At 51.1% G+C, this 19,613-nt stretch overlaps 1 protein-coding gene and 1 long non-coding RNA gene across 4 annotated transcripts in view; both read right to left on the reverse strand.

Moving 5' to 3' along the window:
* The window catches only part of Grik3 (glutamate ionotropic receptor kainate type subunit 3), a 222,676-nt gene that overhangs the window by 194,087 nt on the left and 8,976 nt on the right, over positions 1–19,613 (reverse strand). The window lies entirely within an intron of this gene.
* LOC128097506 (uncharacterized) lies at positions 5,607–18,587 on the reverse strand. 2 transcript variants are annotated; one of them, XR_008213880.1, is made up of 3 exons: positions 15,345–18,587; positions 8,505–8,614; positions 5,607–5,865 (listed from the first exon to the last, which is right to left on the reverse strand). It is a non-coding gene; the product is annotated as an uncharacterized LOC128097506 (long non-coding RNA). The 2 variants fall into 2 exon arrangements; XR_008213879.1 differs by lacking the exon at positions 15,345–18,587 and having other exon boundaries at positions 8,505–9,796.

The raw sequence follows: 19,613 nt of genomic DNA on the forward strand, positions 1-19,613 counted from the left end.
GATGGAGAAATAGGTTGGATCGGATCATAGAAAGCCTAAAATGCCAGGCTGAGCTTCATTTATGGGTAATAGGGAGCCCTTGAGGATTTTGGAATGAGGGTAGGACGCATACAGAGCCATGTCAGGATTTGCTGGCATAAAAAGAGAAAGAGTGCTGGACGGAAGGAGCAAACAGGGTAGACTATACTTAAGTCTATGGGTGTGACCTGGAGACACAGCATGCCCAAGGCTGGAAGCTGCCCTCTCTCATGGAAGGCTGTCCATCAGAGTCTGTGGCCCCATCCTATCTCTCCTGTCCCCCTCAGAGTCCCAGACCTCTAATGTTCACTAGGGTAAGGGCTTTGCCTCAGCCCTCTAGGCTTAGTTTTTTTTTTAACAGAATTGGTGACCTTAATAATGCTTAGAGGGACAGAGGGACTCAAAGGCCTGACGAGATCTAAATATAGCACCAGGCCACGTGCAGTTGAAGCCACTCAGGAGCAGAGGCTGGTGGATCCCACAGGGACTGATGCCTTCAACATCACAGCAGCCAGGCCAGAAAGGGCCACGGATCTTTCTCTACATGTGGAAACATGAAACACTTTTCTGCGAAGCCTCACTGTGAGAGGAGGTGTCGGCTAAGCTGGGGAAGGAGGACTGTCTCAGGGCAAAGTCCTCCATGGTCAAAGGCCTGAGGGACTCCAGGGTGCTGCTACCCCTGGGCAAGGGGGGTCACCAGGCAGACGGCATTGTGGGGATGTGGATGCTGGGCCCTTCCCTGAGTCCCTGGCAGAGGAAGGGGGAAGGCTGGTTGCCCCTGCCTTCAGTGAACCACTCAGCCAGTGGATGTGGGCTGGCCACAGCCTAGTCTCAGCATCCTAGCTGAAACTCACTGGTGTGCCCCCTCCACAGATGGGAAAACTGAGACCTGGGCTTGTTAAGGAACAGTATCCAAGAGTTTGACCACCCAGATTTAACTAAAGTCTATCGGTACCCCCAGCAGTACTTAGGGGGAAGACACTGTCCATGGTTCTGAGCTACAAGCATTGAAGTTTTGCCCTGTGGGTTTATTTCTTCAACAAGTTGTATGAGGTTCCAAGACAGCGAAGGAGACGGTCAAAGGGGACATCCCTGTCTCTCAGGCTTTCTAGGCAAAGAGGGAGGAGACTATGCAAGCAAGAGGTATCACTGCTTAGAGTGTCACATGAGCAGGGCAAGTCAATGCTCTTCGGTCCCCAGTGTGGGAATACAAGATCAGCCCTAATTTGCATATGGGGCAACTGAGGCACGGAGCAAACAGCACTCAAGGCCGACAGAAGGCCACAGATGGGACCCAGGTTCCGCTGCTAGCCTCTGGGTTCTGCGCTGGGGTAAAGAGGAGGGGAGGAGGGAAGGCCTGACCTTGATCACAGAAGGACCAGACGCACAGACGCCTGGAGACCTGACGGCATTTCACAGCCACGGGGCCCGGGGCAGAATTCTGTTGGGAAACTCTAGGAGATAACACAGGGACAGCACTCACAATGTACCTACTGTGCATCGGGCTCTGAGCGAAGCACCCTTCACTCCTTCCTTCCTTCCTTTATTATGTGTGATGTTTGCCTGTGTGTGTGCGCGCGGGCACACTCACCTGTGTGCATACATGTGGAAGCCAGGTCAACTTCAGGTGTCTCTTCCCCTATCATTCCCCACCACATACTTTTGAGACAGGGTCTCTTACTGAAGCCGGAGCTTGCTGTTTCAGTTAGACTGGTGGGGCCAGTGTGCATCTGAGGTCTGCCTGCCTCCACCTCCCGCTCCAGCAGTAGGGTGACAGGCACACACTGCCACACTCGGATCGGGGATTTGAACTTGGGTCTTCATGCTTGTGTGGCAAGCACCTTGCCCACTGAGCCATCTCCCCGCCCCATGGGTGAAGCGCTTCCGAGGCATTTTCTCAGCACTGTCAACCACCTATTTAGCTCACAGCAGAAGAATGGCCACCCCGGAAGCATCAAAGAGACTTGGTCCTGGGTGGACATAGAGGGAGCCGTGGAAGGCTTAGGAGGGCTCACCTGGAATGCCGCCCAGGCCAGGCCTTCCCCGTGGCAGCAGCAGGGGTGAACTTCTGGGAACCCACCAGCCCGAGCTGAGGTGTGCCTGCCCTCCCAAGCCATGCGTCTTTCCCTGAACCGAGTACTACAAGCCCCCACATCTTTCCTCAGGCTGCACCCAGCACCCGGAGAGGTCTATGTGAGGAAGGGTTTTTCCTGCCCTGGGGACTGTGTTCTGCATTGACAACAGAATGGGAGAGAGGGAAGACCGAGGCTTTGAGGGTGGAGAGCTCTGGGGCCACTCCTGGCCCTGGCTCCTGTGGATCTCATCCTCTGAACAAATCCCGTTGGTCAGCTGTGCCCCAACCTGCTCCTCTGTATAATGGGAGCAAGAAGCCACACTGCTCCGAGCCCGTGTAAGGACTGAAGAGGCTGTTTGGAGTCACTGGGGGTGATGAACACCCTATTTTTCTTCCTTCCATACAGGCCCAGATGAAGGTCCTGCCCTCCACAGCCTTCTGCTGTCCACATGAAGAAGCGGGGACTCGAGCATGGGCAGGCAGCACTGGGCACAGGTGGGCAGTGGGCTGAGCCCCCTCTCTGAGAGCGCTGCATGTCCTGTACCTCACCCAGGGGTCTGTCCAGCTCACCAGGCGCCGCCCAAGGTCTGCTACTCCAGGATGCTGAGGTGAGAAGATGCTGACCCTGACCAGCTAACTGCTGAGACACAGCAGGGAGAAGAATGGCAGTCACACACTGGTCTGCATCTGAGGACAGTGACGTCATCATCTTGGAATGGGAACAGAACAACAATTACAGCCCTTTATCCCAATTCCTTTCTTTCAAAAGGAAGGGAGAAACTGTAGTCTAGTTAAGGCTCAAGTTCTGAAGCAGTGTGGGGTCAAATCCAGCCTCCACCAATGCTGAGTGGCCCTGGGAAAGAACTTACAACTTTGGGCCTCAGTCTTCCCATCTCTAAAATGGGCATGTAGCAACCAGCGATACTAACCTCAAACTGTTGTGAGAGTGTCTGATTAACATGAGGCAATCCACCAGAAAATATTAAGCTATCAGGTTTGATTTGAGGAAGGAAGAAGCTTAAAAGTAATTCAATTCATTGTTCCCACGTGCAAATGAGCTAAGGATATAAGCATGGTGTGGGCTACAACCGCTGTCTTCTTACTATTTACAGAAGGAGGGGAAACTGAGGCTGGCAAATTTCCTTGGGAGGAAAATATTATTTCCTTCTTGTTTAAGAAAAGAACCTAAAGAGCCAGGGCTGAAGTAGCAATATAACATCTATGGCTAAAACCAAGATGGGAGTGTGTGTGTGTGTGTGTGTGTGTGTGTGTGTGTGTGTGTGTGTGTGTGGTCCATTCGTGCAGAGCCAGAGTTCGGGGAAATGTCAGATTCTTGGAGAAGGAGATTTTAATTAGGTTAGAGTTGCCTCCAAAAAGTACTAAAATTAAATATGAATCCATAATGCATGGCATCATAGCTAATGGTATGCAAATGGGGCCGGGCCTGGCCAGCTGCAGCAGGAACTTAGGCTATCGAGGTAATTGGGAAAAATGTCCCTTGGCCCAAAGCCACAGTCCTGAGGATGTTGCGGGAGAGAGCAGGGCACGGGTGTTGGGCCTGGTGGGGCAGCTAATGTCCCTTTAATGGGAGGAGGGTGGCTAATGTGGGGACTGCAGTGGAGGGGAAGAGTCACCCTACCGAGGCAAGGGCTGGAGACGGGACCAGGCCAGCTCTGCTGCAGATACCAGCTGTCTGCGGAGGCTTGGGCTTCCCCTGCAGCCCGGGGCTTTGACATGGCAGATAGATGTGGTGCAGGAGGAAGACACCCACAGCTGGCAGCCCGTCTTGCCTAGTTCACTGGCCATCTGTGTAACTTAGAATGAGTCCCCCAAGAAAGCTAAGCTCCACCCTTCCGTCTCCCAATGTTATCTGGGGTCAGACTGGGCTAGAAATATATTTAGAGCTGTAAAAACGGACAATTACTGTTTTCATTTTAGTGGGAGAATAAACGAAGCTGAGTGTAGTGACAGACGCCTGGAATCCCAGCGTGCTGGAGGCTGAGGTAGGGGGGATGGTCGAGAGTTCAAGGTGAGCCCAGCTACATGGTAAGACTCTGTGTATAATAAATAAATAAAAAGTAAATAAGTAAATATATAAAAGCAGACAGTGCGTACTTTCCATACACTTCTATCTGCTTGGATCGTAGCCCCTGGACCCTTGCTATAGCCCTAGGGAAACAGACAGAGTCACGAAATGAGGGGTTCAGAATTTCAATCCAGTGGTTTTGATTCAAGAACCTATTCTCTTAACAGCTATGCCACAGCGGGGTAAAGATGATGCTGGCTGGCACGGTGGCACACATCTGTAACAAAGAAAAAGATGTCCGGGAGCGGAGGGGGCTCTATTCACACCTCCCCGGGGCACCAGGGCAAACGGTCTGCCACTCACTCAGATGTGCCCACTGCATCGTGAGCCCCTGAAGCGACTGTACATTCTCAGTCTCCCTGGGAGTCAGTTTGCAGACGTACCACGTTCAAGCTGTTGACTCAGCCTCCTCCAGCCCCTTTCCAACTCCGAAGAGCTATGACAGGCCCAGCAGCACGCAGAAGAAATTGTGAGCAGAGGTCAAGGCAGGCCTGTGAAATCTGAGCCATCCACCTGGCCTCAGAGAGCCTCGGTTTTCCCATGTGCAGATCAGGGAGCCCCACAGCACTTCCGTGTAGCAGTATAAAGGTTCCATGAGCAGGAGCTGGCTTCTGTGCATCAGCTATAGGTGACAGACTGGTCTGTGAACTGTGTGCATTTGTTCATTTGGTCCTAACTGGCCAACGCAGCTCCCATGGGGCTCCCCACTCTGGGATCTCACTCTGCCCCTCCCCCAACACACACACAGACTGTAGCCTCACTCATGGATGGATGAACTGGTAAGGTTAAGAACTTGAGGAAGGTTGTGAGCCAGGCTGTGAACCAGGGTTTTAACCACCAGGCTCTGTGGCCCCCTCCAACCCACAGGGTTTCCGGCCTTGTATGCACACCGTGAAGGCTGTTGTGTCCAAGGAGTAGAAAGTTCACCTCGGGTATCAAATTCAGCAAGATGCACAAAAAGTTCCAGCAAGGTTGAGGGGCTCAAAAGATGTGATACGAATCAATGAATGAGGAGGTGACTTTAGATGCGGTCCATGAGTCCATTCTGACTCCTGGCTCTTCCAGTGACATGGTACCTACTGAGCCCAGGAGGACACGGGTCTCACAATGCCAAGACACAGCAGTGGCAGTATCCAGTGTCCCAGAAAGCAAAAAATAAAAATAAAAAGCAGTTCTTTGGGGGCCTGACAGGTGGATCAACTCTCATGTCATCAAGCCTCCATGCTCTAGGTCAGAGAGTCTCCCTACCTGTTACCCCCCCAAACCATCAGAGTCCTGTCTGAGTAAGTGCTGGCCCAGACGGCAGTCCCTGGGAGTGACACCCAGAAAAGAAAATATGGGTCTGGAAACAGCCACAAGGTTTTTGAGATGGAAAAGCGTTACAGGCCCTTCCTTGGCGAGGGAATGAGTGCCAGGGGCCTTTGCCTATTGAGTTTTCATCAAAGTAATTTATTGATCAATACAGAGAACATGGCTAGTTCAGCGATTTTGTAAAAAATCACCATGTGTTGAATACGAGGAGCACTTTGCTGGATTGTGGCATTCGGGGCCCAGCAGGATCACCCGTGTTTTATGGCCTTCTGGGAACTGGGCCCTGGCAGTTACATCTCTGTGGCTTTATCTTCATGACACCAAAACATTTGGACGAAGGAAACAGATGGGTCAATCTTCCAGATGTGTTGTCTACCTGGTAACAAATATCAAGACGTTTCCCAAACAAGGTCACGAGAGCAAACCCAGAGCCCGTGGAGGCCGGGAAGATGAGTGGGTGGAGGAAAATAAGCTGCTCCATCCCCACTCCCCAAGGCCGAGGCCAGAGCGGAAGAGGGGTACATGGACTAAGCACCTTTTCGCCAAGCCCTCCCCCCCCCCCCCCCCCCCCGTGACACTTTGACACCTGGAGACTTTTGTGCATTTTCAGATGAGGCTGGCTTTGTGTTCCCAGAGGGACAAGGCAATCACAAGTGAAGGGACGGTCCCCACACGGAGGGTTCTCCTGACACAGCTTTGACTTGATCTCATAGGACCTCAGTTTCCTCGTGTGCCAATTCGGGGGACACACTGGAAAGTGGGGAAACGCTGCCAGTGTGTCACAAACGCTCAGCAGACATGGGTGGTTCCGGCAGATACGGCTGGCTTCAGTACAGCTCTTCTGTTGGCTTGCTTGGGTGGAGTGTTGGTCTGGAGCCTGGACTGGGCCAATAAGGGTGGGTAGTTCTGTCACCATGGGTGAAAGACAAAGGAAAGGCCCCAGTTCCCTGGGGACAGTGTGCTACAGTAGAAACCCCAGGGGGCACCCCCACCTGGGTGGGCTCCTTTCCTCTCCAACCTTAGAGGGGACCAAGGAAAGGGCTTGGTGACTCCTGCCACAGTGGCTGCTGAGGCAGCAGGAAGGGGCGGGCCCCAGGGAAGTCATCTGGGAGGTGGAGGCCATATAGATTGACTGCCTCCTGGGTGGGTAAGTGACCCCAGCATGACTCCCAGACACTGGGAACAATGAGAGGCACTGAGATGACCTTCCCAGAAGTTGAGCCTCCACTGATCTCATAGGCCACTGTCACTTCCCTGGAGTCAAGACCCCTCCCTTCCTATGGTGGGTTGTGGGGTCCTAGCACAGACCAAGAACACAGGGCTTAGGCAGCATGCAGAAGGGACTCTCCTAGGTGGCATCAGGACCAGGATGCTTATTCCACATCTCTGACGTGACATCCACTACCGTCAGCCAAGGACACACTATCCCCAGAGTGGGACTTGTTTCTAGGCCAGCAAGGCCAGATGTCTAGAATCCCAGACTGGAACAGTTGGAGGCTCAGGATCCCCAAGTTTAGATACGGGGGATAATCCGCACATCCAACATGTATCCCAGCAGGCAGAAAAGCTAAGCCAGCCCTGAACGCCAAGAAAACGAGAGGCCCTATTTGATCCAGAACTTAATCCACTTGCACAGAGCTGGGCAGGGAAAACACTGCCCAAGCTTCCCCATGCCACCTGCTCCAAAGGGCCAGCGGGATGATATAATGGCAGGACCGGGCACATCCACAGATGCTTGCACGTGGAAAGCCTTTCCAGCAGTCACCTTCTGACAATGTCCACAGAGCACTCTTGACAACAGACGACTGCTACTCCTGTTACAGAGAATCCACTGGGTCATGTGAGGTCCCCAGCAGCCTTCCTCTGCCTGCTTGGAACAAGGGACCATCTGCCTTCTAGCCACAGTTCTCCTCAACTCCTGTCCAAGCAGAAGGCTGTGCTTTGCAAAACTACTCTACAGTCCAGAAGGAGATGGGAAAGGGTGCGTGCACAGCCTATTATCTGGGCCCAATTAGTGGCCAAGACCGTGTTAGAGTGATGAGCCTGCGGCCACCTCGAAGACTAAGGAGAGGGAACAAGGACAGAGGTTGTTAAAATGCTCCTGCCGAGTCTGACACCTGCACTATGTCCTCCTGCCTCAAAGACACGGTAGTGCTTGGGGGGACTCAGCATATCTCCACCCAGCATGTGTTCACTTAAGGAACCACCACCATAAAGGCACAACACTTCCCAATGAAGGGAGGTAGAGCTGGGATCATCAGACACATGCCGCTTGCTTCCTACCTCAGGGAGGGGGCAGGTCCTATCTGGTCGATCTCCCTTGTGACTGCCACTCAACCTGACTTACTAGTACTTATTAATCACTCATTGGGAACCGACCTGGAGCAGCCATTGGGAACAAACAAAGGGGTAACACTGCATCCAGGAAGACCAGGAACCGTTGCTGTAGGATGGTCTGTATGGCAAATGTGTTGCTGATTGGTCAATAAATAAAATACTGATTGGCCATTGGCTAGGCAGGAAGTGTAGGCGGGACAAGGAGGAGAATAAAGCTGGGAAGTGGAAGGCTGAGTCAGAGAGACACTGCCAGCCGCCACGATGACAAACAGCATGTGAAGATGCCGGTAAGCCATGAGCCATGTGGCAAGGTATAGATTAATGGAAATGGATTAATTTAAGCTGTAAGAAAAGTTAGCAAGAAGCCTGCCACGGCCATACAGTTTGTAACCAATATAAGTCTCTGTGTTTACTTGGTCGGGTCTGAGCGACTGTGGGACTGGCAGGTGAGAGAGATTTGTCCTGACTGTGGGCCAGCCAGGAAAACTCAAGCTACAAATCATATCTTGGGGACATCCAGCCTGGGCATCTTACTGGCTTTCTTTATCTGAGGCTCCTGTTCCTACAGGAACAATTCCACTCACCCGAGGGGACCATGAGGGTTACAGGAGATTGGAAAAGCTGGGGGGCTCCCTAGCTGTGAAAATGACAACAGACTGAGACCAAGTTCCTCCCCACCTTAGAGAAGTCCCTGTCCATATGGGAGGTCAGGAGTCAGTCAAACCGAAGCAGGTAAGGCCAGAGATGGCAGGTAGGAGACCAGTACTACTTCTGTCCTTTGTTTCCTCCTGGAAATAAAAACAGAGGTCCACACAACATTCCTTTTCTCTCTGAACTTGACTCAAAGCCAGTTTGGAGCAAGACAGGGGACATCCTGTCACAAGGGATAAACAGAAAGCAGGGTGGGGGCTGTGATTCTGGAGAGGTTGAAGAAAAAAGATGGACACCCAAGCTGTGTAGACAAGTCCCAATGTCTGAATGTCGGCTGACTCAGAAAACAAACATACAAACAAATGAACAAAACCCCAATGCAACCTAAAGTTGAATCAATGAAAGGGGAACAGATAAAAAATTAGGTCCACACGGAGAATTGTTTGCATGACCCGGCAAACAGTGGGTGTGTTGCTTTGTTTTAATAAAAATATCATTTTAAAAAGCCTAAAAGGAAGGGCTAGAGAGATGGCTCCTCTTCCAAGGGACCAGGGTTCAATTCCCAGCACACACATGGCAGCTCACAACTGTCTGTAACTCCAGTTCCAGGGGATCTGACACCTTCACACCATCGCACATAAAATGAAGTTAAAAAAAAAAAAAAACAAACTAGACCTCCAAAAACCAAATAAAGAAAGCTACATCTCTTCAACATATGAGTCTAACTCAAAAAAGCCTAAAAGGATAACAGTCTGAGGCAAGCATGAGGCCCACAAGCCTTTGAGTCCCGATATCCAGGATGTGCAGCAAGACCAATGGGACTGGGCGCCCCAGGGAAGGCTGGGGGAAGGCTCCAGACAGGCTAAGGGTTACGGGTGAGATGCACATCTCTGAGGGTTTCCCAGAGCAGGTGCTAGGGCTTCTGCTCGGCATGAAGTCTGAGAAAAAAGTGGTTCAACAGGAGGAAGAGGATGGCATTGCAAGTGGGGGCATCCACAAGGCACAGTACCAGAGCTGGAACCTCTGCGCTGGAGCCAAGCTTCCCCCATCGAAGTGAAGTGGTTCCTGGGAGATCTTAGCAACCTGTGGCTGGGGGTGGGGTGGGGGGGTGAGGCGACTGCAGCGAAATCTCAAAGGAGCAGGATCCTGCAACATCTGCCCTCCCAGGGTCAGCTCCTGTAACTGAGAAAGGGGCCAGGCTGGACCAGGAGAGAGGGATGAGCAGGAAGAATGAAAGCAGGAACCACTAGGGCACTGGGGGAGTCAAGAAGAGCTCTTTCTCTAGCTGGTGCTGAACTGGCCCATTCAGCCAGCTTCCTGCCAAGGAAAACACACACACACACACACACACACACACACACACACACACACACACACACACACACACACTCACTCACGCACGCACACACACACTGAGCACCCCTGACAAGCAGGGCATAGCAGGGCAGTGAATCTCCACATCTATTATTGGATATAACAATAGCAACAATGTATCAGAACACGGCACTGTGTCTCCACCCGTGTAATATAGACAGCCACGATTTCTTGTTAGAAGCTAAAAACAACATTGAAACAAACAAATAAATAAAAGTACTTTGCCTCAAAAGTAACCAAGCTTCTGCCCCAGTGGTGATAAAGAATACAATGTCCATGCGCGCTGAATGAACTGAGTCCTCTCTACATGAGTTAGCCTGCGTCCACATGCTCCTCATGGAGGCAGAGATGCATCCTGCCTCTTAGAGGTGCTGCATGCATGACATAATTCTGGAACACTCTTAGCCCAGTGCCTGGCATGTGCTAAGTCCACAATGGCTTGCCGCTGTCAATGGGTCGCTGTTATCAATGGGTCACTGCTGTCTGTCAACAGATCACGGTTGTCTGGATTCATCAAGTGGCACTGTATTCACAGAGAGGGTTGGAAATTAAAAGTGGAAGGGAAGAAAGCCCAACACAGTCAGATCTCATGGAGCTGATGCTCCTGCCCCAGCATCCTTGGTACTGCCCTACACTTGCCTTGTGGACTGTTCTCTCCCTCCTCCACTCCATCTGCTAAAGAGAACATTGGTCCACGCTCAGCACACAGAAGGGTTCCAGACCCCAAGAAGACGGTAAGGGCAAAGACCCTGCCACTTTCTTTTTCAGACCTTCCTGCCAGGTCATTGGGAGGCCCTGGGATCCACTGCAGGTCCAGATGGTGGCCAGACACATCAGGCCCTGTGTGATACCCAGATGAGGCTGTGAGATGGGTAGTCTGCCATCTGAGCAGGGCTTGCTCCTTGGGCAGCCATGGACAGAACTTAAAGTAGATCTTCAGTTCAGAGGAGAGACCTGTGAATAGGGCTGAAGGCCTAGCTGCACCCGATGACATCCATGCTGCACAACGTATTGAAGAGGCCTAGAGACCTGGACATAGAGCTCTTAGGAGGTCCAGGCCCCTCATATATACCCAGCCTGCATCCACTGCTTAGGCCCAGAGCAAAGGGACAGTCAGGCCTATGGGGAGAACTCAAAACAGTGACTCAGGATGCTAGCTCTCTAAAACAGCCCTCCAGCCACCCACAAAGGCATTTCGTTTCTCACCTAGACCTCTGAAACAGCATCCAATAGGCCTCCAGCTTCCACTGAAGTTATGTCCCTCAGCCACCAGGATGACTTCTTAGAGGTGTCGATTTGGTTCTGTTCCTCTCCCTCACAAAGTCCTCAGTAGCTCACAGTGTCCTCAGGATCTGGCCCAGCCTCATCACTGTCACTCAAACATCCTTCAGGAGGGTCACATGGACCACTTGCCATCACTATCACTCAAACATCCTTCAGGAGGGTCACATGGACCACTTGTCCATCACTGTCACTCAAACATCCTTCAGGAGGGTCACATGGACCACTTGTCCATCACTGTCACTCAAACATCCTTCAGGAGGGTCACATGGACCACTTGTCCATCACTGTCACTCAAACATCCTTCAGGAGGGTCACATGGACCACTTGTCCATCACTGTCACTCAAACATCCTTCAGGAGGGTCATCTGGACCACTTGTCCATCACTGTCACTCAAACATCCTTCAGGAGGGTCACATGGACCACTTGTCCATCACTGTCACTCAAACATCCTTCAGGAGGGTCACATGGACCACTTGTCCATGAGTGTTGCTGACACTTGGACTTCCTCGAGGTCTTCAACACTAATTTGCAATGTGAAACTGCTAGTATTTGATTGTGCTTGCCTACAAACCTGGGCGTCTCACACAGTCCAGCTTACACCACTACCGGTCCCTTGGGCATTTGGGCACATTACATCTGCTGAGAGCTCTTCCCCACTCCTCCCTCTTCTCCTTCACCTTGCTGCTTTGAAGTCACATGGCACTTTCTTAAGCGCGAACTTTCCTCCTGGAACCTGCTTTGATATCTGCCTTTGCTGCCAGATTGTGAGCTTCTGAAGGACAAGGATTCTGCCTGCCTTGCTCACCTTGACATCCGGCATTAGACTGACCCACAATGAATACGCAGTGAAACCACCTGTGGTCAGCCACCATCCTGTGAATGAAGCTCCGACGCTGCCGGTTTGCTGCCGGACCTCAGGCCTTCTGTTTCCGATGTCAGTCTCCACTCCTGCGGAAGGAACCTCCATACATCAGAGACGGGAACCAAGCAAGCTGCCGCTTGCTGTGGCTTCCAGCAGGCTACAGCAACCGGTTTCCTCGCTGACCCGTGCGTGTGTGGCATCACCACAAGATGAGCCATGGAGGCAATGGAGTCTGAGCTCTGAGTGTTCTCGGCAAACATCGCCTTGAGTTTGGCCTCCATGGGGTGAGCAGAAGATGGAGCTGGCATAGCCTTGGCCTTTTCAGGAACTCAGAAAACCTGGATGTCCTCAGCAGCCTTAGGCATACAGCTGGGCAGACTGAGAATTTCACAGGGAGAGAACCCGGGCTCCTCTGTGACGTCAGCGGCCAAGCTGTGAGTGTCTCCATTACAGAAAGCCCACTACCCCCATGAGACCGTTTACTGAATCTTCAAATAGCACGAAAGATAAAGTGGCTGGTACTGGCCAGCACTCACTGGTCTCAACCCTGCAGGGACCGCTCAGGCCAGCTTTGCCTCCCTCTTGCTATAGACCTCAGAGACTTTTTAAAATTACATTCTCATTTCTATATTGGTGGGGGGGGGCGCACGCACACGTGGAGGTCAGAAGACGGTATGTGGGAGTTCTCTCCTACCACCACGTGGGTCCTGGGGATTGAACTCAGGTAGACTGGCTGAGCCATCTCACCAGCCTGAACCTAGAGGTTTATAGACAGTCACTATTGGCTTCAGGTCTTCAAGTTCCTGCCCTTTTCCTATGTGTCCCTCTGTGTGGGTGTGTGTGTGTGTGTGTGTGTGTGTGTGTGTGTGTGTGTGTTCATTGATGTGTGCGAAGCTGGACACTCACATATGCATGTGCAGGTGTACATGCACAGATGCATGTACATGGAACATCAGAGAACAATGATCTCAGGTGTCATCCTGAGGAAAGGCATCCACCTCCTTTGAGACAATTTATCTCCAGGGTCTCTCACTCTCCTGGAACTCTGTAAGTAAAATAGGCTGGCTAGCCAGTGGGCCAGTGACTCTCCCGTCTCCATTTTCTCAGCACTGGGATTACCAGTGTGCACCACCACACCTGGCATTTTTATATGGGTTCTGGGAATCAAGCTCAGGCCCTCATGCTTGCCAGGCAAGCGTTTTACCAGCTGAGGCATCTCTTTCCTCGGGTACTCAGTCTCCAAATCTGTGTAATGGGGACAGTGTGCACTGCACCCACTCCCCTGGGGTGGCAGAGATTGATGAGAAGAAAGCACTACCTGTTATCTGGAAGAGGAGTCTACAGGAGGCTTAGGCCTTCCTCCCAAGGCTCTCTGTCCAGTCTCAGCAGCAAAGCAGCTCACAGGGAAACCTGCCCTTTGCCTGATGAGCCAGGCTGTTAGACCGTCGGCCCTCCCCAGCCCCAGGGAGATTGATGCCCGAACTGACGGATCACTCCAATGTATTAGGTAGATAAAGAAATTGATTATTCCATAAATCATTGTCTCCATGAAAAAAGGCCCAATTTTTTAAAAAAGAAAATATTATAAATCTGTCCAAAGCCCTGTGAGGGAAAGTGTGTAGCCATTTCAATTTAATTGTCTGAGAGCTTCTTTGCTGTAACTCCAGAAAGAAGAGCCCTGAAAATGAATGCATTTCGAGCCAGAGGTTCCTATGCCCTCAGGAAAGGCCAGGTCATGCCCTGGACCAGAGAGCTTTACCCTGCAACAGGAAGAATCTGGATTAGCTAGAAATAATGGAGAATCACATCCCTGAGACAGTCAAAAGGTGGATGGTGGGGGCTGAGGAGATGGGCTCAGTGGGTAAAGTGTCTGTTTCACAAGCACGAAGACCTGAGTTCAGAAGCCCAGCATCTATGTAAAATGGCTGTGAAGATCTGTAACTCCAGTGCTGGAGGGTGGAGACAAGCAAACCCCAGGGTCTTGCTGGCTGGCCAGTCTGGCCAAAATGGTGCACTCCAGGTTCAGTGAGGGACACGATCTCAAAAACTAAGGTGGAGAAGTAATTGAAGGAGACATCCAAGCACTCTTGCATGGGTTAGCCCAAGCTGCACACGCTCAAGTACAACACACACACACACACACACACACACACACACACACACACACACACACAAATGTTAATCTCTTCCCATCTAGAAAAGTTAGAAGGATTTCTGTCTAAGTGTAGGGCCACAATAAATCCTGGAGGGAAAGGTGGGGCCTGATAGTTTCTGGCAGAAAACAAACTGAAAACAATGATCGGGAAGAGGTAAGGGAAGCTAGGAAGGTAGAAGCAAAGGGTGCTGAAAAAGATGGGCTTTCCCCCGCATGCAGCTCAGCTCTGAGCCTCTCTGAGCTTGCTACTCTTCCCCAGGATACAGGAAAACAAGGAAGCTCCAAGCACAGGGCTGTACACACCTCAGTGTGAGGGACCTTGGTGTTATCACTGCCTGGATCTATCAGGGAGGGCCCTGAGATGCTCCCTAGCTCAGGATGCAGCTGCACCCCACCCCTGCAGTTCCCTGTCCTGTGTACTCGGCGACACAGAGTGGGCGCTCCAATAATGTTTGGTGAATCACTGAGTCAGCCCAGAATCCGTGTGAAAAAGACAGGAAATAAACACAAAATTACAAACAGCATAAAAATAGCCACATTTCTAAAGCAGCTTTCCCCCCCTTCTTCTGCTTTCTTAAGGGAAGCAACAACAACCAAAAAATCCCCAATCCCTTGATGCTGACATTTCTCAAGCCAAGGCCCCCAAAGCAGCTCTAATTGCAGCTGCCACAGCCCACTCTCCCGCTGCACGTTCTAGGTCTTTCTAATGCTGTAAGCCTCTGGGGCCATCTTTCCTCTGAAGTCCAAAGAGTCCAAATGGCACTTCCTCTGCTGTTCTGACCTGTGTGGCCTTCTATGTCTCTTTGGGTTTTGATGCAAGTGCTCCCAGCCCATTCTCAGCCCCCTAGTGATGGACAAAAGCTCCCCCATCCTCCGAGACATGCGACCCTCTCTCATGGCTGGATCTTCCTGTCTAGGAGCCGCCTCTGTCACACCCACCCCCGTCACCAGGCTTCTCTGACACATCCAGGTGACGATGCACCTGGAGCTGGGGCTCTTTGAGGGAACACCGCGAAGCTGTGACACACTGGTTTCCCATCACCTGAATGAATAGTAATTTTATTTATTAGCAGTAAATAAGGTTCTATTACAGGTGTGCAGGGCTCCACAGCTCAGGAAACAATAACACAGAAAACACGTTTAAGAAATCACATTTAGCAGGATAAAACGACATTACAGAAGCCCACTTACCAAATGCAATGTGAAAGATGACGCCGGCAGGCCAGGCGGCGGCTCGTGGTTATCAGGTGTGCTATCTGACAGGCGGATGCTCATGCATTTTGTCATCTGCTACCGCTCCCTAGCAGACAAGCCGTACACGGCACCGAAGATTTAAGAACCGTTTACGTGGAAGGGGAAAAAAGGAGAAATTCTACCCAGAGGCTTCACCTCCCTTTGACCATGTGTGACTTAACACAATTCCTGGTGTTTCCTCTCCAGCTGTGGGCTTCTTGGAGCCCGCTGTCCTGTATGTGACTACCAGAGCCTTAGGGGACCTGCGCTGGAAGGCAGACTACCTGTTTAAGTGTGCCCGTAGCCACACCAGGACTAGAGAGAAGAGCCATGGAGCAATCCAGCGCTAAGCATCCTAGCCCAGAAACTGGCTGCTCTCCGTGGTGCTGAAGGCAGCGGCGGCTCCAGGGCAGCCTTCCATCCCCCTGCCTCTGAGTAAGTCTAGCAGGACTATTAACTGGGAGCTTTTATAAACACATACAAAGCCAATCTGTATTCTCCCTCTGTGGAAAGATATTTCAGAGGTGTTTTTTCCTCCCACACTGGAAAACTCTAGTCTGTGTAGATCTCTAAAGACTACAGGTCTAGTCGAGCATAGCGGCTTGTACTAGTAGCCAGAGCTACTCAGGTCGTTGGTGCAGGGGTATCACCTGAACTCAAGAGCTCAAGGCCAGCCTGGGCAACAAAGTGAGATCCTGTCTCGACTAATAAATAAACCTATGAAGTTAAAGCTTCAAAGTGGTGTGTCTGTCTGTCTGTCTGTCTGTCTGTGTGCGTGCTAAGAGGCCAGGACCAGGAGTCCATGCTTTAGCCCCACTTCAGCCCCACTTTTCCCCCACAGCTCACCAAGAAGCATAAACCAGTCATTTTTCTTGTCCAGTGACAAATGAGAGTGATCCCAACATGGGCCATGTGATCCCAACACTGGCCACATGGTCTCAACACTGGCCATGTGGTCCCAACACTGGTCATGTGGTCCCAACACTGGCCATGTGGTCCCAAAACTGGTCATGTGGTCCCAACACTGGCCATGTGGTCCCAACACTGGCCATGTGGTACTAACACTGGTCATGTGGTCCCCAACACTGGCCATGTGGTCTCAACACTGGCCATGTGGTCCCCAACACTGGCCATTCCCCCACTGGTGCTCTGGTTCTTCCATGGACTCTGACAACATTGAACACTATGACCTGGTCCCTTCCCACAAGAAAAGAGACTTCCAGGATTCAGGAGAAATACCCAGGCTCTACTTCTCTTACAAGAAGTCAGGGACTCAATCTTTCTGTTAAAGTCTCCCCCAAGCCTCACTCCCCAGGGATCAGCTGTAATTCAGTTTAACCTGAGAGTTCCCCCATATTTTATTTACTGATTGGATGTTACGAGACAAGTAAAATAGATGGCTGTCACCTCTATTAAACTGGAGGAAAAGTGGCCTTGTCAGCAACAGGCTCCTGCTGCTCAGGAAGTGTCACCTATTTCCCTACGGAAGGACATGAGAGAATTGGAGTGCCTGGCTTCAGTAGGCGGTTGCCTCCCTCTGCTATATCCACAGGGGTGTGGGAAGGGCTACATCATGATCTCATATCACTCTCAGCTATACCACAGTGGTGGACAGGTCATCCAGACACTCAGGAAGTGAGACCATCACCAATGTCCTCAGTTTCCCCAGCGATCCAAAAGGGAAGACTGCTGTCACTCACTGGGCTTCGGACAAAGAACAGCTACAAAGCCCCAACTTGGTAATCTAGCTCTATAGAAGCACCCCCCCCCCATCGTGGGACATCTCTGGCATGTAGATAGCACACGAGTACCCAGTGGGGATGCGCAGACCTCCATGTTACACCTCAGCTGTCCTGTCAATCTACGTCTACACATCCTAGCAGACTCCCGACAGGTGGCAAAGAGAAGAAGAAGGGGTAGCCTATCTATGACTGACAGAGTTGCAAGCAGCCCAAGCACAGCTCTGCCTGACAGTCGTCCTGATTAACCAGCCTATTAAGGACCAGATGGCACGAGTTCATATCCTTGGACCAATCTCCAAGGGAGCATCAAAGATGCTGAAGAACAAGTGAAAAGGGGAGGGGTCACGACTGCATTCTCAGTCTCTTCAGGGAGCGGACAGCTGTGTCTCTCTCAAGAGGAGAGCTATCATGATATGGAGCAGACAAAGAACGGAATAATCCTGGGCTTGGAAAGGAAGGGCTCACCGCCCCAGCCACTCCAATGTAACCCGGTAGACTAGATGGGAAAGGTCTTGGCAAAGAAGAGGCCAACCTGTGTGGTGGGAGAACACCAGAGGCCTCATGAGTACCCTGACTTCAGAGAAGAATGCAGGTTCATAAAGTCCTCGTGGATGAGGCAGAAAAGGTGCTGAACTGAACGACAAGGCAGTGAAGTGGCCTTCTGTCCCCATAACCAGAGTCACGGATGTATTCATTTGATCGACAAATGTTTACTCACTGTCTATGACGAGCCAAGTACAAACTGCGCGGGATACAGAGTCCAGCAGAGGGCAAGCCCAGCGTGCTCCAGCCTTCCCTGTGCTTATCTCTGCAGTGACCGAGAACACTGCAATGAACATTCCACCCAGGGCAGTGAAGGGGGCTGTGGGGACTTGCAGAAGGCAGTGGAGATCAAGAAAGGCTTCCTGGAGGAAAGGACATGTTTGCTGAGAGCTGAGTACGAGTAGAAGTTGGCCAGATAGGAAAGCAGGGCAGAAGTCTGGGGTGAGAGTGGAGGAGCAGAGCCTTCTGGGAGGCCTTAAACATTTGGTAGAGAGGAACAGAAGATGTGAGGTGAGGATGGGCCAAGCCTGAGTCCACAGACTGTGGCCACTGCCATGGAGAACACAAAGGCCCTAAACAAGGTGCTTATTTGCAGTTGGTTAAGGTGACTTAGGGTGGGAGAATCTAAGGTCAGATGACGAATCCAGCAGGACACTGATGTCAGCCGTGTCCTGAGGCAAAACAGACATGGTTGTAGGGAAGACCTGTCCACCCCAGGCTCTGACGGCACAAGGCATGCTAGGCGGTTCCCAAAGCTTTGCTGCTGCACAGGGGTCCTGTGCTCCAGCCCATAGGCATTTCATCTCTACAGAACCCAGGAAGGAAGCCAGAGGGGGAGGGGATGGTGACATTATACCCCCTTTCTGAGATGGGGCTGTGGAAACAGGCCTGGGTGGTCCACCAACAGTGAACAAAAAAAAAAAAAAAAAAAAAGAAAGAAAAAAAACTACATGGAGACTCAATGACAGAACTCCCTGGAGATAAATGGCAGGTCCTGCCTTAAAGCTTAGAAGATCATTGTCACCAAGAGGATGAGAGAAGTCAGAGACTGGCAATGAATCTTGTGGCAAAGACCTCAGGAGCTGGGTGTGCTGGCGCAATGCCTTTAATCCCAGCACTCTGGAGGCAGAGACAGATGGATCTCCATGAGTTAGAGGCCAGCCTGGTCTACATAGTACATTCTAGGCTAGCCAGGGCTACATCTTTTGATACACTGTATCAAAAGAAAACAAAAACAAGCAAGCAAACAACAAAAAAGCCACACCTCCTATCTCAGAAGACCACAAGCTTGGTACGGCTCAATAAAAAGAAACGGGCGCTTAAACGTCTGATATAACCAGGAGTCGCATTATTAGAGGCCAAGGCTAAGATCCAGGGAGATGGTAACTTTACCAGTTTCAATAAATAAGCAGTATAACGGAAGGCATGGAGCTGGTGGAGCTGGGCATCTTTGGAACAAAGAGATTCCTTTATATTTGTCACGGTAGGATAGGAAGCCCACCTCAACCAGTGTCCGGGTGATCTCACAGCAAGAGCAATGGGCAGCAGCTCCCCTGAGTACCTACATGAGGAATTCTAAGCACTTCCTATGTATTAACAAGCCCAATCCTTACCAAATGCCAGCAGACAGGTATGATCATTGTGAGTAGTATTTTGAAATATGTAACCATTTGCCCAAGATTGTAAAGGTGGGAAATCACAAAGACAGGCTTTAAAGTTAGTCTGTTGGGTTCTAGAACCTGTAAACATATCCACGGCACTCAATAGAAAAAAGCCTTTGCATTTCTCCCCTCCTCTGCTTTATGCCAAGCCTGCTGGTTCTCACAAAATCCCTTGAGAAGAAAGCTACGGGTTCCCATTTCACAGGTGAGGGAATCTAAACTGTGAGAAGTGATTCATCCAAATTTACATAGCCAGAAAGGAAAGGGTTTTTAAGCCCAGC

This window comes from Peromyscus californicus, unplaced genomic scaffold (assembly GCF_007827085.1).
Source record: "Peromyscus californicus insignis strain IS unplaced genomic scaffold, ASM782708v3 Scaffold_5__1_contigs__length_169319896, whole genome shotgun sequence".
Classification (NCBI taxonomy): Eukaryota; Metazoa; Chordata; class Mammalia; order Rodentia; family Cricetidae; genus Peromyscus; species Peromyscus californicus.